Raw genomic sequence first — 16646 nt, 5'->3', positions numbered from 1 at the left:
ATCAGGCTCTCTGCTCACCAGGGAGCCTCCCTCTCTCTCTCTGCCTGCCTCTCTGCCTACTTGTAATCTCTGTCTGTCAAATAAATAAAATCTTTAAAAAAATATTCTGGCTAGCAGAAATCCTTTCTAAGAATTATGTTTGGTAAGAAGATATAGAAACTGATCAAACAAGGTTTTTGAAGTCCTATTAACCATGGAATTTTCAGTGAAGTGACATGAATATTGTAGACTTGGATTTATTTTGAAATGACAGAAATTCCTTAACATTTGAAGCCTCTTTTGGTTCCTGCTGTCAATACCTGTTTGTCTGTCTGTCTGTCTTTCTTTCTTTCTTTCTTTTTTCACATATTCAGTATTACAATTTGTTGGCATTTGGTCCAGAAAAGAAGTCAATTTTCAGGAAAAAAAATTCTTTACTAGCTTTATACATGAAGAAGCAAGTTCAAATTTTATTGTTAAATCAACAGTTTTTATGCAAGGAGAATCTGTGGAAACCACACTGTAGATGACAATGTGGTCTCTTTCCTTTCTTTAGCTAGTTTTCCTATTCTTCACTAGGATATGTTAATATCCTAGTCAAGAATAGAATATATAATATATAAGATATACAATAGAATATATACATATATATAAACACACACACACATATATATGTGTATATATATATATACATATATATATATATACATATATACACACCTTTTATTAAATATAGGTGACAAAAAGAAAACTGGCTTACACATCTGATTCTTTTTTAGGTAGATTCTTTTATATATATATATGTGTGTATATATATATATATATGGTTAGGTTCCATTTCATATTAGGTAGCATGAATTAAAACAAAACCTTAAATTTAGGGACATGGATGCTAAACTAAGGAGAGACAAATATTAAGTCTCTGGGACCAAATATAAGTTATTTTGCTCCTTTTATTTATGAGTGCAATCATGAAATTAAGTTCAGCAGGATATAAAAAGCATTTATTGAGTGCCTATTAAGTTCTAGGAACCCATGTTGGGTGCTGTAGATGTAGAAATAAAAGTCTGTGATTCTGGAAGCTTCACAGTATGATTGAAAAGTAAAACCAGTTATTAAACAATATGATAAGTAGTAGAGTATATAAAAAATTTGATTACTGCTGAAGTATAATTTTCAAAACCTTAAAACTGTGGTTTTGTGGGGCGCCTGGGTGGCTCAGTGGATTAAGCCGCTGCCTTCGGCTCAGGTCATGATCTCAGGGTCCTGGGATCGAGCCCCGCATCGGGCTCTCTGCTCCCCGGGGAGCCTGCTTCCTCCTCTCTCTCTGCCTGCCTCTCTGCCTACTTGTGATCTCTCTCTCTGTCAAATAAAAAAAAAAAAAAATCTTAAAAAAAAAAAAAACTGTGGTTTTGCACAAACAGAAAAATATCAAAGATTTTGTTCAACTTATTAAGAGAAATAGCAATATGATAAAACCAATACAGAAAGAATTTGAGGGGCTAGATATGTATAAGCAATTTTTTTTTCCATTTTATTTATTTTTTCAGCGTAACAGTATTCATTCTTTTTGCACAACACCCAGTGCTCCATGCAAAACGTGCCCTCCCCATTACCGACCACCTGTTCCCCCAACCTCCCACCCCTGACCCTTCAAAACCCTCAGGTTGTTTTTCAGAGTCCATAGTCTCTTATGGTTCGCCTCCCCTCCCCAATGTCCATAGCCCGCTCCCCCTCTCCCAATCCCACCTCCCCCCAGCAACCCCCATTTTGTTTTGTGAGATTAAGAGTCATTTATGGTTTGTCTCCCTCCCAATCCCATCTTGTTTCATTTATTCTTCCATTTAATTAAGGAATATTAAGGTAAGATTCCTAGGTTAGGTATAAAACTAGTTAAATTTCCTAAGAGCAATAAAACATAACTTTTGAAATTATTATTTTTCCTGAGTATATATTATTTTCATCTCTCCTGAATAAAAATCTACAAAATAGCAGGTAGCCTTACTATATTTGGGTTCTTTTATCAATAGTAATCAGTTGAACAGAGTGTGTTCCCTCTAGATAATTCTTGGGTGGGCCTTTGACCCCAGGTGACATTACACTATTTTTTGCTTTATTTTCAAGTCTTGGATCTTATTTTATTAATACAAAAATTCAAAACAATGGAATGTAGGAGAAAGGAAGAATAGGGGTATTCCAAGTGGAGGAAAGTTAAGGACAGATGCTTGAGGTAAGGCTCCTATAAATTAAGAGAATATTTCCAGTGAGACAAAGTCTAGTGGGGGCTGGAGGAATGGTGGTAAGTAGAAGGAGAGTGAAATAGGTAGATTCCAAGTGTCATTTCAGGAGCAGTATTCTATTACTATTATGACAGATGACTATTATGACTAGGAACCAATGTATACAAGATATTTACTTGATATTTGATTGTGTTTGTTGTGGTGGTGGTTTTTAAAAAGTCTGAGAAGCAAACCATCTGTGTGCTGGCAGGAAGTTATAAATTAATTGTTTTTAAAGCCATAAATTCAGATGTCAGAACACTGAAACTATTTTGGAAGAAAAAGCTAAGGACAGTGAAAGCAGAAGACAGTGAAGACAGAGAAGATTGAGATCCAATTAGGCACCAAAACTGAGCAGAGCCTCTAATTATTAGCCATACATCTGAAGTTCCCCTTCTTCCTCCCATGGGTCTTTTCCCTCTCTTTCTTTTTTTCTCTTCTGTACCTTTCTTCTCTTACCCCAGACAAGGAATGAAATCTGGGAGATACCACAATTTATGTCTCTATCTGATAATGATGCATCTGAAAGAAGCAGCATCTAGTTTTGTTTTGTTTTGTTTTTTTTCTTAGGGTGTAGGCAGGGAACAGAATAGAACAGAATGTAGCAAAATGGAATGGAATCTCCCCTGAAATACCTTTTGACTCTTTCTACTGTTAAAAAGTATATTGTTTACTTAGCTTCATTTTTCCTCTTTGATACTAATTTTCCTTTTAAGAAACAAGTCACATCCATAAATATGTATTAATTTAAAATCTCTTTTTACTAACTGAGTTTTCCCAGTGGACAATAAACTATAACTTGTGGGGTTATTCAAGCTTTTTATTATTATTTCCAAGGAGTAGATAAAATATGACTACACCACAACCCCTTGGCCTTTCTGTATGAGCTAGATGATTGTGACAATGTGGATGGACCCAGAGGGTATTATGCTAAATGAAATTAGCCAGACAGAGTAAGACAGATACCACATGATTTTACTTCTATGTGAAATCTGAAAACACCAAAACAAATGAACAAACAAAAAAGCAGAAACAGACCCATAAATACAAGGAACAAACTAGTGGTTGCTGTTGGGGGTGGGAGAAGGGGTGGGGAGAAGGTGCTGAGAAAGAATAGGCAAAATCGGTGAAGGGAAGTGGGAGGTATAGTCTTCCAGTTATGGATAAGTCACAGGGATGAAAAGTACAGCACAGGGACTCTTGTTAATGGTATTATAATAGTGTTTATGGTAAAGATAGTAGCTACACTTGGGATGAGGATAGCATAGTGCATAAAGTTATTGAACCACTGTGTTATACACCTGAAACTAATGTAACAATTTTATGTCAACTGTACTTCAATAAGAAAGGTTTTTTAAAAAATAATACCTACTGATGATACCTGCTTAAAAAAAATTACAGGTTCAGTATAAGACAGAATCAAATCAGGAAAGCTCTAAATCCAAAATAAACAAGGTACTGCTCTAGTAATCCATTTATACATGACTTCTATTTTAGCCTTTTTTTTTTCCTTTCACTGTGGATAGTTAGTCATTGGATTTATAGTATTTCACACTAATTTTGGAGAAGGGCAGGTTAGTGTCCACATCAGACGTGTGGTATTTTACTATTTATGTGTCTGTCCTTCCAGAATTAATTATGGAAAAATTTCTAAAGGGCGTCTTTGGGATTTAATGCTATTAATAATATTTGTTTAACCAAAACTGATGAATGCTTGTTTTATTCATTTCTAATTGGGCAACTTCACATTCTGCCGACAAGTAAAATTAATAAGCAAGTTAAGTCTAATTGGCTTTCTTTGACTAAGGAGCTGAATACTTTCAGTAAGAATCCTAGACTGATTTTATTTTATTAATTAATTAATTAATTAATTTTTTTGTAACTTAGGAGACAAACCACAGAACTCTTTCCTGAATGATTTTTCTTTTATGGTGCCTTAAGCATCTTGGGTCTTTTTTGATGAACAACAGTACTTAAGCTGTTGGAAGAAAGTCAATCTTCTGAATGAAATGGCTTTTATTTATATGGAACAATTAGCTATAATTAGCATGCAAGTTTTAATGATATTGTATTGTGAAGCTGATTATGCCTGTGGGACTGGTGATGCGAGTCGCTTCTATTGCTTATTGTATGCAAATCCAACCACTTAGCTTTAATTAGACGTTGAAATCCCGAACAATTGTCAACAATTGCTTTAGTATTAACAAGTAGCAGGAACTGCCCATCATGACTTTTTAAATGGCAGAGACTTAAAAGCAATTGATTTGGCTTCCAAGAAAAGAAAAGGTATCTTGAAGTCCATCATTTGCAGAACAAAATCAGGTTTGGGTCAGTCTGGTTGACAAGATGTTTCTGTCTTCCTATTTCTTCTGCTTGTGCCTCTCTGCTTTGTGAATATTAATAGAAGGTGGCTTTTTGAAGAACAGTAAATTCAAAATAAAACTCGGTGTTTTAAGAAGAGCCAGAATGTGGACTGTTTTCAATCAGATATTTGATGATTCATGATCTGGTAGGATTCCAAAAAGGTCAGTAGTTTGGGTTCATCCTAGTTATTAATGCACGTTATACTTTTTATATTGTAGACGAAAATCATTACATGAATTAGCAGTCATGCTGTGATGTTCTTTTAGTAATGTGGCAGAACCTGAGGAAAACTGTAAAGCCGATGTAGTTGATAAGTCTTCCTTGGCCGCAGAATTTCAAGGAAGTGAGCTTGAGCATGGCTTTCTGATCACCCTACAATCTCTCCAGCCTTTTCCAAGACTCAATATCTTCCTTAGGCTTTAGTCTACCTGTTCTAAAGATGACACGTTAGAAGCACATTCACAAGAAATTGGAAGTGACTTACTTCCATTTACTTTTCCCAGACTATTTGTATCTCAAAATGAGACCCAGAGAAAGAATATGCATTATCTGAAAGGATGGCTACACTTCCAGCCTTCAGATGAGGAAATTTTGTAACATCTTTCCTTTCCTTTCCTTTTCCCTTTCCCTTTCCATTTCCTTTCCATTTCGGCACTTTTCCTAAACCTTCTCTCACTGGGAAAAAAAAAAAAAATTGTGAAGAAGAAGCAGGAGCTATAAGCATTCACACAGACATTGGTCTGTTTTGAATTACATTGGTATGTTAACAAAGAGAAAAAAAAAAGTTACTTGCTACCATTGTTCCAAAGGTTGATTTCTTGATTTTTCTAACTTCTGTTGTGTCTGGATTCTCTCCCCATTTTTCAAGGAATGGCCCTCAATAGCTTAATAAATCAGCTAATAAAATATTTTAGCATCTGCTAGTGTTCCCAGAGTGTGTTACATGCTGGTTCAAAGGCTTTGTAAAGGAGCACAATAGAGGGAACCAGGGGCAATTCTGAAAGGCAATACTATCGGGTTTCAACATACTGCAGAACATCAATATTTACCCAAAGATTTTGCTTGTAAATATTTACATTGTTTGCCCAGATGGTGGCACAATTGAAAAACGTGGGTATTTTTTTTAAGTGTCTCTTAATAAACTTATAAAAAAAATCCATAAACTGGATTGCAAAGTATAGAAACACATTAAATGTTCATTTGAAAACTTTTGCTTCTGTTGTAATTTTTTTTTAATCATGCCAGAAGGATGTGAAAAGAATACAGGTTTTCTTTAGGTTTTGAAGATAGTATATTCTCATACTGCCCTTCACTTAGATAAACCTGAGAGCTTAGTAGCTTCTAAAATATTTCAGTTCAAGGCAATGGATGTTTACCAAGCACCGATCCTGTATTATGCACTATGCTGATGATTCTAAGGGCTTCTGTCTTCTTTATACAGTTAGAGAGGATGGGACTCCCATTAACTAGCTGCACTTAGGCCTTGGTCAGTGTCCCCAGTAGAATCCTCACCAAACAAATGGTGAAAGACAATGGCAAGATACCTTCTTCTCTCACCTCAGAAACTGAAGTCACCTCTCAAGTGTCTCCCGGTGGTCATTTTTCTTCCTTTACACTCCGTTGTTAGAATCATACATGTTCCGTGTCTCAATGGCATGTCACTTGCTTCTTGTTTCACTGGATCCTGAATGGATCTCTTTAATGGATCCATGGGTCTTAGTACAAAGTCCCAAATCCTAAAGTTGGCTTTCAAGGCCCACCATCTGTTTCTTGGTTACCTGAAAGACCCAAATTCCACCACTCTTGTCCTCACCTCCCAGTTTTTGACTCACCCGCACAACTTCTTGCAGTTACCCAAATGGAATCCCTGCTTCTGCCTCTGTTTTGTTCTCCATGTGTAGGGGCCAAGGTGCAGGAATGGCGTAGGGGGAATCAAGCAGAGCACCATTAGCATGAGCTTCTATTTTATTCTAGAATACTTGGGCTTGAGAAGTTGGACAAAGGTTCTAAGTGGGGAAAGAGGATTAAATGCTTATAGTCTTTAGCAGGAAGAGGGAGGAATTGTTCTTGGGGCTTAGCAGCCATTGTTTGAGCAATTTCTATTTTATCAGGAGAGGTAGAGAGAAACAGCTAGGGGCTACATCCACATGTGAGGCAGTAGGAAGGTAGGAAGAGCTGTAGGGACAAGGCCAGGCAAGAGCCTTGATAGAAAGCTATCCTTCAGTATCTCACAACTTTAACTGCAGAACTGTCCTTTAACCCTCTCCCCTCTTCCTGCCTCTACTTGGCTAACTCTGGTAGCCACCAGAGTGGTCTGTCACCATGGTACAGAGGTCACCTCTTCTCAGAAGCCCTCCTCATGCTTCATGTGAAGTCATCTCCCCACAGCCAGCACCCCACCCCCACCCCAGAGTCTGTGCTCAAATCTGGAAGAGTACATATCACAGGGTATTAAAATTCGCTGCTTGTTTCTCTGCCTACTATACTAGATTGCTCAATTTCTGAAGGGCAGGTCCATACAATGCCTAACTCTTTTCCTGGCATGTATTATGGGCTTAATACATTACTCTGATGAATGAATGAATGACTGAATGAATATGAAATGTAGGTGAACCCTAAATCTCTGTAAAGCAAGATGATCTTCCTACCTTAACCTTCCTTTTTTCATCTATGATGTAGCCAAGCTGGTCTCCCTACCCCAAGACCAGTAATAGTCCAGCATGGGTGAACCCATCCAGAAATAGTTCCAGGACAAACCTGCCTGTGTCTCCAAGACACCAGATGGTCTACCACAGTTAGTAGACAGGTTCTTATTAACTGAGATACAATTATATGGAAATACTACATTGCCATCTATGAAATTCTAGATTTCAAAGTAGCAACTTGGGATCTGTTCCCACTCCACCCACCCTTAACATTTATAATAAAACACTGCCTAACACAGAATTATATTCTTAGGGAAAAATGAAAAACATGTTTGAAGAACTGAACCCGTATTAACACCATTTTTTTTTCAGTAACAGTAACCATTAAACAGTTATGTAGTTAACCTGTGTAGTTTTTAAGCCTGCTAAAGTGTCTAATTAGCTAATTAGGAAAACAATTATGTGCTAAAAAAAGGAAATTTGAAAATTGACTATGGATATATAAAACTGTGTTCAAAATAAACTTCTATTTTGAGGCTTTAGAGCTGTCCTGTTGTGTTAATATTTCATAATTCTTTGTATTCATTAAAAGATTTTTTTCATGGGGCACCTGGGTGGCTCAGTGGGTTAAAGCCTCTGCCTTTGGCTCAGGTCATGATCTCGGAGTCCTGGGATCGAGCCCCACATCGGGCTCTCCACTCAGTGGGGAGCCTGCTTCCCTTCCTCTCTCTCTCTGCCTGCCTCTCTGCCTACTTGTGATCTCTGTCAAATAAATAAAGTCTTAAAAAAAAAAATTTTTTTTCACAAAAATATTGGATAGTTTCCCAAAGTTCTCCTCTCTCACCTTCTGGTGTGTATCAAACAGAATATTGGAATTATCTAATCAAATTATAGTTGGAATTGTATTTGGTAAAAGGCTATTTCATTGGAAATCATTCAAAAAAGACATAGAGAAAATTATTTTAATTTATAGGGTCACTGTTCCTCTGTCATAATCAATTATAAGTAAACTATTTCTCAGGACTTTTTTTGTGCTATTTTTAATAATCAATTTGTGAAGCATTTAGCATAGGCAAAAACACATCTGATGGCAAGATCACTTTTAAGAGGCTGCTCTTTTGTTTTCCTTCAGCACTGCACATACATGTTGTTTACATTTATTTTGTGAATGGTGGGAACTCATGGTCCCAGAGGCATGGAATGAACAATCTCTGAATGCAGTATACAAGTTAGAGAGGAGAAATTGATCATTTCCAGACAATAGTGCAATTACCTTTTCCAATTTGAGGAGTAAAATAATCTATACAATTTACTTCCAAATAAAGTACACTTATATTGAATAATGTTTGCAGTTGCCAGTCTCCCCATTCAATGCCCCTCCCTTCTGACTCTAGTATCCCTACTCCTAGTTAGCCTGGACTTACCATGGTGCTCCCATTGGGAAATTTTTACTCTTGTCCATGCTGCTTCCTTGACCTTGAAATATGTTAAAAGAAATCCACTACTTCCTGAGATTCTAAAAATTAAACTTCCTTACCCCAGAAGACACATTCTATACCATGAACTGCAAAAATGAAAGCCATCAAAGGAGGTGAGATTTTGGCTTTGTATGAAAAGTGCTGAGTAGGCATGAAAGATCTCAGGGTGAGGAAAAGGCAATTTCTCCTGAAGGCCTAGAGATGAAAGAGGCAGCATGGGTAGCTAGGTGATTGATTTCTCCTCTGCAACTAAGAGTATCAGGATACAATTGCTGGCTTGGACAATTGGGTACTGTATTTATAGGGACATAGTGTCTAGTGGATGGTGGGAGATTTCAGATCCTAGAGTTCTCCAACAAAAAGTATGTTCCAATTCTGTCTTTCCCATTGTTGTAACAGCTACAATAGTGGACAATTTATGTAATTACTCTGAGCTTTGGTTTCTTTATCTTTGAAGTGGGAATACTAATATCAACCTGGGCAAGTTGTAAGGATTGAAGATAATGTATGCCAAGCACTTATCACAGTGGTTGGTTTGCACATAAGCACTAAATAAACAGTAGCTATTATAACAATGACTGCATGGTCTTTACCCTTCTATTAAGGGTGAATTTAGCTAAGACAGTTCTAAAGACTTAATAAAATAGATTTGCCTCATGACTCCTAAGAATAAGGAGACATGAGGAAAGGTATTTATCATCTGAGGAACTAAAGTGGACCCGGGGAAATAAGAAAGAGTTGCTACTATATCTTTGTCTGGAAACAGGAGTAAGACTGGAATACAGCCATCAGGATCTATTTGTAGTAGGCTGAGAGCCCAGGGTCAAAAAAAGAAAAAAAAAACAAACAGTTTCCTTTTTTGTAGGGAAGGAGTCTGGCCTGACTGAGGCTGTGTTTTGAACCCATTACAATTAGACTCCAGTAGTTCAATGTCCAGTTGTACTGGGGCTGTGTTTCCTTCACATGTACAGATCCATACCCTTAGTCTTGGGATATGTCAGACCTCATTCTTCCGCTAAAGTGATTTTGGTCTTTCTCCTTGTCTCTACTCCAGAGACAATAATGTTGGTTTGATAGCAAAAGCAAAGACAACAAAAGCAAAAAGCAACACGTGGGACTACATCAAAGTAGAAAGCTTCTGTGCAGCACAGGAAACCATCAACAAAATTAAAAGCCAACCTACTGAGTGGGAGAAATATTTGCAAATCATATATCTAAGAAGGGGTTGATATCCAAAATGTGTAAAGAACTTACACAACCCAATAGGTAAAAACAAAGAATTCGATTAAATCTAGGTGGAGGAGCTAAGTAGACATTTTTCCAAAGAAGATCTACAGATGACTAACAGGTACATGAGAAGGTACATCACTAATCATAAGAAAAATGCAAATCCAGACAACCATGAAGTGTCACCTCACACCGGTTAGGATGGCTATCATAAAAACAAACAAGAAATATCAACTGTTAGCAAGGATGTGGAGAAAAGGGAACCTTTGTGCATTGCTGGTAGGAATGGTGCAGCCACTATGGAAAACTGTATAGAGGGTCCTCAAAAGCAGTAGATTCAACACACAGTAGACATCAGATTTACTGAATATGAAGTCTCTAGGTCAAAATGCAGGTAGCTCGGTGGTGATAAATGGTCCTCTGTTAAGGGAAACAAATGAATAAGCTGATCCTTCCATGCAGGGCTGTAAATCCTAGGCAGAAGGCAAGCACAAGCTTCCAAGGTGCTTTGGAAAAGTCTTCGATCTGCTCTAAGTCCATACAGATAGGGTCCCAAAAGGAAGAAGTGACATTTACGGCACAAAGCTGTACCTAGACAGAGGTGACTTGTGTTTGACCTGTAGGATCAGGCCTGTCTCTGAGCAGTGAAGGTCCCTGAACTCCCGGCAGTCCGTGAGTGGTTCCCAAATATCCAGTGGGGAATATGGAAACAAGTTAAACTGCTTTCATCATCACTGAGGGAAATATAACCTAATTTCAGCAAAGATACTGCCTTTTCACAAAACTTACTATAGCTAGAATGCAAAGAGAAAGCAGAGTATCCTGGACAACCATTTACATTTAGAAATATTCACAAAACACTGAGACAGATGCAAAAATAAAGTTCAGGGTAGGGGCTCTTATAGTAAAAGTGTTTTGGAGTAGCATTATTATTTTTACTTGGTTGAATTTTTATGACTAATGAAAACCAGTGAAATAACTTGTGCTAAGTGTTCTACTGTTAAATTCTCCTGCTGTGAAAGAAGCCCAGCTGGTAAACACAGCTGTCTGAAATCCCTTCCTAGGAAGACACACCAATCCGTATTGTGCTCAGGCAACTCTGATTCCCTGGACTCTGTGACAAAAATATGACTATTTTTTTTTTAAGATTTATTTATTTACTTACTTACTTATTTGAGAGAGAGAGAGAGAGAAAGCACACAAGTGGGAACAGGGACAGAGGGAGAGGGAGAGAGAAAATCTCAAGCAGACTGCATGCTGAGTTTGGAGCCTGACACGGGGCTCCATCTCATGACCCCAAGATCGTGACGGGAGCCAAAAACAGGAGTTAGATGCTTAACTGACTGAGCTACCCTGGCACCCCATGACTATTATTTTTACTAAAAGACTTGTTATTTGAAATATATAGAAAAAGGGAAAAAAAAGAAAAGTTACACATGAACCCAAATCAATTTAGGTGTCCACAGAATGAATATATGGTATTTGTTGACTATCCATTAACTCAACACTTAATTTTTTAGTTATATAATATAAGAAATAAAAGTTCCAGCTTTGTTTCCTTTTCTCTTCTCTAGACACACATTTAAATGGCTCCGTTTTATGTTTTTTTTTTCCAAGCAGGGCTGCAATGAATATTCCCACCCAATCATCTTTATGCATCTGTGCCATTATTACTGTAAGACAGCATTGTTTGGGGGGATAAGATTTTATTACTTTTGGATTGTAGAAAGTAAAATCTTCCTTATAAATAATTTAGAAATAAAGTAGTAATCATTTTTAATGATGTAGTAACAGTGAAAGAATTGATCACACCATGTTAGTTTCACAGAAAGAACTCAGATTTCTGAACTTTGAAATCCTGCCAAATGCTGTGGAGTCTCTTCTGGGCCAAGCCCTGTGCGATGGCATCAAAGATCTGAAATGAAAATCCTTGCCCTTTAGGCAGGTGTCCTAGATTTATGTATCAAGAAAATTTTATTATCCCAATATTGACCCTTTGCCTAGAATTTGTGAGAATTTTTGCTCCAGATTAAATGAGATTAAATGAGATAAAATCTGTAAAGTTTCACACATAGTAATAGGTGCTTCAAAGATGTCATTGTGCTTATCATTATCATCATTAAGACTATCATCATTTTGAATTATTGCTTGTGGTATTTCTAAACCACCTCTATGTAGGAATGTTCTCAGGGAATTCAAAGAGGAGTGTTATTGTGTTTGTGAAGTGCTTTGTGAACTTGTATTTAATCTTTTCTCGTTAACCTCTCACTGACTTCTTCAAGTTACTAAATTTGAAAATTCCTGTATGTTTTATTCTTCTAGTTTGGTTTGCATTATTAATGAATGTGTAATAATTGGACAATGATTTGCCCTTTGGCTCTGAAATTTCTATTCTTAAAAATCAGGCTAAAGCTCTACTTCTCAGCCTAGGGATAGCTAAAAGTCCATTTTAACAGTCATGGTTATCTGCAGGAGATTGCCAGGCTCAATAGCCTGGTTTTCCTGTGAATCCCAGGTGTTTCTACAAGATGTCTCTCCAAAGGTCATATGGGTAACTGTAAAGCAAGCAGCAAGAAGGCTCAAAATGCCATGGTCTTTCTGTCCATGTATATCTCTAAGGACTATTTAGAGGTTTTCTACGTTCTGCAGGAAGGCCCAAATGTAAGCCACGAATGACACAAAAGAAAACGTATTTTAAAGTCTCCCTCAGCTCTTGTCTTTTTTTTTTTTTTAAAGATTTTATTTATTTATTTGACAGAGAGAGATCACAAGTAGGCAGAGAGGAAGGCAGAGAGAGTGAGAGGGAAGCAGGCTCCCTTCAGAGCAGAGAGCCGGACGTGGGACTCGATCCCAGGACCCTGAGATCATGACCTGAGCCGAAGGCAGCGGCTTAAACCACTGAGCCACCCAGGCGCCCCCAGCTCTTGTCTTTAAGGAAAGAAGCTCCTACTAATTATTTATTGCAGGTTTTAGGAAAAACAAAAAAACCTTTAAACTTTTTTCTTTATCACTATTGAAGGAAACAGGACCCAATCTAAGCACAAATATTGCCTTTTTAAAAAACAGACTTCAAGTTCACAGAAATGTAGCCAGAATTCAAGGAGAAAGCAGGACATATTGGGCAACCATTTTGCATTTGGAAAAAATCTGCAAAACTCCAGACACCTGCAAAGCAAGATGCAATAAGCACTCTTACGGTTAAAGTGGAATAATCACTGCTGTTTAATTTAGCTGAATTTTATGCCTAATAAAGGCAATGAAATAACTTGTTCCAAATGTTACAGTTCTTTGGGAAAGAAGGTCAGCCACTCTCATTTCTTTGTGAGGAAAGTGGAGAAAGAAGAGCTGCTTGGATTCGAGGATCAGGGATAAGGGAAATGCTCAGTGTATTAGAACAGCACCTCTCCTTTGAGAGTTAAGAACACGTTTTCATATCACCCATAATTTGGGGTTGTTGTGGGGAGGGTGGGTGATGTAATGGAGCACGATGTGATGTCTGTGTGTCACATGTATGTTGACTACTAAACTATTTGTTCAGTAGTTTTTGAAGGACACCTGTGGTTTGTAACACAGGAACCTCTTTCTAATTTAAACCCTTTTATCATGAATTATTATACTAATATTTCTTCCCATTTATTAAGCACCTGTTCTGGCCAGACACATTTCCTATTTGTCTCTAAGATTTACTAAGCTCTGGAATGAAGGAACTTGAGACTTAGAGAAGAAGTTAAGCAAAACACCCAAAGACACAGGGCTACTAAGAAGCAAAGCTGAAAGGAGTCTACACCTAGCGCTCCGCCAAGGTTTTTTTTTTGTTGTTTTTCTACGCTCATTCTCCTGTTGAAATCCTGTTCACTTTCTCTATCTGGCATGCCAACATGGGAAACAGTCAGTTGTCCTCCCCCCAAGTAAGGACAAAATCCTGCTCTGAAGTTGGATTAGGTGCCACTAATTAGGTCTTCTCAGAATGAGGATCACTGCTCCTTCACTCTTTCCTCATGATTGGTCCCTAAGTCTGCTACCATTCCCTTCTGGGTATAACGCAAGGGCTAAAATCTTCATCCTTCAAAACTCTGCAGCCCAGAACATAATATATGCATTGTTAGGCATCCCAAAGGCAGGGTAAGTTTTATAACTATAACATCACTGCAATATTTCAATATAGCTTGCTATCACTGGGACCCTGAGGCCTTTTATTCTGTCATACATATACATTTGTCACCATTCCCAGGCTTTTATTGGTACAGTTTATTTCTTTTTTCTTCCCAAGTATACTTATTAAACACTATCCTGTTTATTTCTGCCCAGTTCTCTCATTTGTCACTATAGAGTGACCTTGACAAATTAGAAAAGTGAGTAAAAATCCCACCTCTTCAGAGTTTCCCATTACCAGATCCTCTCCCTTCTTCCCTCCCGTCCTTCTTCCTTCCTTCCTTTCTTCCTTCCTCCCTTCCTTCTCCCCTTCCCTCCCTCTTTTCCTTCACCAGAGGCTTAGAGAATTTAATATACCCAAGATCACACAGCTAGAAATTCTATCCCAGTTAGATTCCCATACTAAACTGCTTTTCATCTATTTCTCTAGACCTAGATCCTCTACGTACAGTTATGTATGAACCCACAGCGTTAGAGTCACCAATAGGATTGTTACTAATGCAGAATCTCAGGCTCCAGTTTAGAACTTCTGAGTTAAAATCTGCATTTTTACAGGACTACAAGTGCTTCTAAAATCAAAGTTTGATAAACACTAATCCAGATTACAGGAACCTATTTAACAGATTAGTCAACTTTTCTTCTTGTCTAGCAGAATCCTGCTCACCTGTCCTCCACCTCACTCAAGGTCATTAGTCAGACTCCTGTCAGGGAGATCTGATTTATTCTGCTAGTGAATGGATTGGAGGGTGGGTTTTGGATCCACTTCTTCCCGGTGAACGTTCAAGAAGTGGGCTCGGAAACTCAGGGAAAGGATTTCTTTCTCTTTATAATTAACCACACGGGAAGGAACAGTTTTTCTTTTGCTACTAGATATTATGGTATCTTTTTAAGATGCGGGAAACTCTGGTAGCTGTCTTGCAGCCATGATGGGATGGGTGCCAAGGACAAACCTAACTGGATGAAGCTGTCAGAGAGGAAATACAGAATGTCAAAGCCACCTCATTTCAGGATTCCTTCTTTTTGAGTTTGTTTGTTTATTTGCTCAATGGTTAAGCAAGCAGACTTGGGATGTTACTTGCAGCCAAAAACATTCCCACTGATACCAATTATGTTCTTCTTTGGTGATCAATGTGTTGCCAGAAACAGCATCAGCTGTTTGTTAAAAGCAAGATCAATTACACCAATTACTCCACTGAAAAACTATTCATTTGATCAGATAATAAATTTATAAATTATGAGTCCTTTATCTCTTTAAGCAAATTTCTGTCTTCCTTCACGTTTTCTCTTGTACACCTTTCTCTCCTATTCTCATCTGCTATATTTTCTTTTATGTAGTATCTTGAAATACATGCATGGTTTAATATTGTTAGAAATTTATCTTTGATTTCTACTGAAAATCTACCATAGAGAGCAGATGAGAGAAAAGGAGAGTAATATTCAGAAGATAATTCAGGAGTGGAGAACACAAAGAATTTGGTGTTCAGTTCCTTCTTGGTTTTCATTTAGCTCCTGGTCATTTTATGATGACACTCATCTTCCTTGTCTTTCAATATTGGTCATTTGAAGGCATAATGGTTAGTACAAATTTTCAAGCAACTAGTAAAGTTATTTCTTACAAAGCAGAAGTGGCCAATGTGATTTTTAATTGACTGTTTATATTACTTAAGTGATGTTCTGTTAACAAAAGCTGATGGATGATTTCTGGGAAGATTTATAACCCTCTACCCCCAACCAATTTCTCCTTCTGTATTGATTAATAACCTAATCTTGAATTTGGGATAACTTTAAAACTTCCTCTCTAGCCATAATAAGAATTGACAAGGATGAGATTTTTTTTCAACCACCCGAGAAAAACAAAAAATGAGTTCAGTAAGTTAAAAGAATTTCTTTATAGATCAGTAATGTCTACTAAGTACATCTCCTGGAGAAATAAAAGTATAAAAATAATTATAAAGATGGTTTTAGGAGAGTGACATCATCAGTATGGCAACATGGCTCATTCCCAACCTCAATCCCCCTTACAAGAAGACCAATTAACAACAATCCATAGACAAGACACCACTGTGATAAACCCAGAACCAGAGGTGAGGTAAGTATTCCCAGGACCACTGAGACTAAGAAGGACTGCATTAGAAGGGTAGGAGAAACAGCTACACTCTGCCTGCATTGCTCCTCCTCCAGGCCAGCACAGTGATATACTGAGCCTATGGTTCTGCCAGTAGGAAGAGAGCCCCAGGTGGATATTCAGCTCCCCCAGCATTGCAGGACACTTCCCAGAAAGCCATTCAGGTTTCACCTAAAGTGAATAAATGGGGGAATCTTCATGGATAAACAAGTGGAGATTACATAGAGATGGAGAAGGGGGAAGGGACTTACAGCAACCAGTGCTTAGATTTGGATGGATTGAATTTCTTCACGTGGTGGTGTTCAAGCAGAGATCCTAGCCAGTGGGAGAACCAGAACCAAGCTGGTAGCCCCATCTGGCCAAGGTGTTCATTTGGCAGTACCGTCTGATTTGGGTG

The 16646-nt window shown here is 37.8% G+C and overlaps 1 protein-coding gene across 1 annotated transcript in view; it reads left to right on the top strand.

Moving 5' to 3' along the window:
- MACROD2 (mono-ADP ribosylhydrolase 2) overlaps positions 1-16646 on the top strand; it is a 2072211-nt gene that overhangs the window by 1305939 nt on the left and 749626 nt on the right. The window lies entirely within an intron of this gene.

Source organism: Meles meles, chromosome 16, assembly GCF_922984935.1.
Source record: "Meles meles chromosome 16, mMelMel3.1 paternal haplotype, whole genome shotgun sequence".
NCBI classification, from domain to species: domain Eukaryota; kingdom Metazoa; phylum Chordata; class Mammalia; order Carnivora; family Mustelidae; genus Meles; species Meles meles.
The sequence above is the reverse complement of the archived record's forward strand: the minus strand, read 5'-3'. Positions and strand labels throughout refer to the sequence as shown.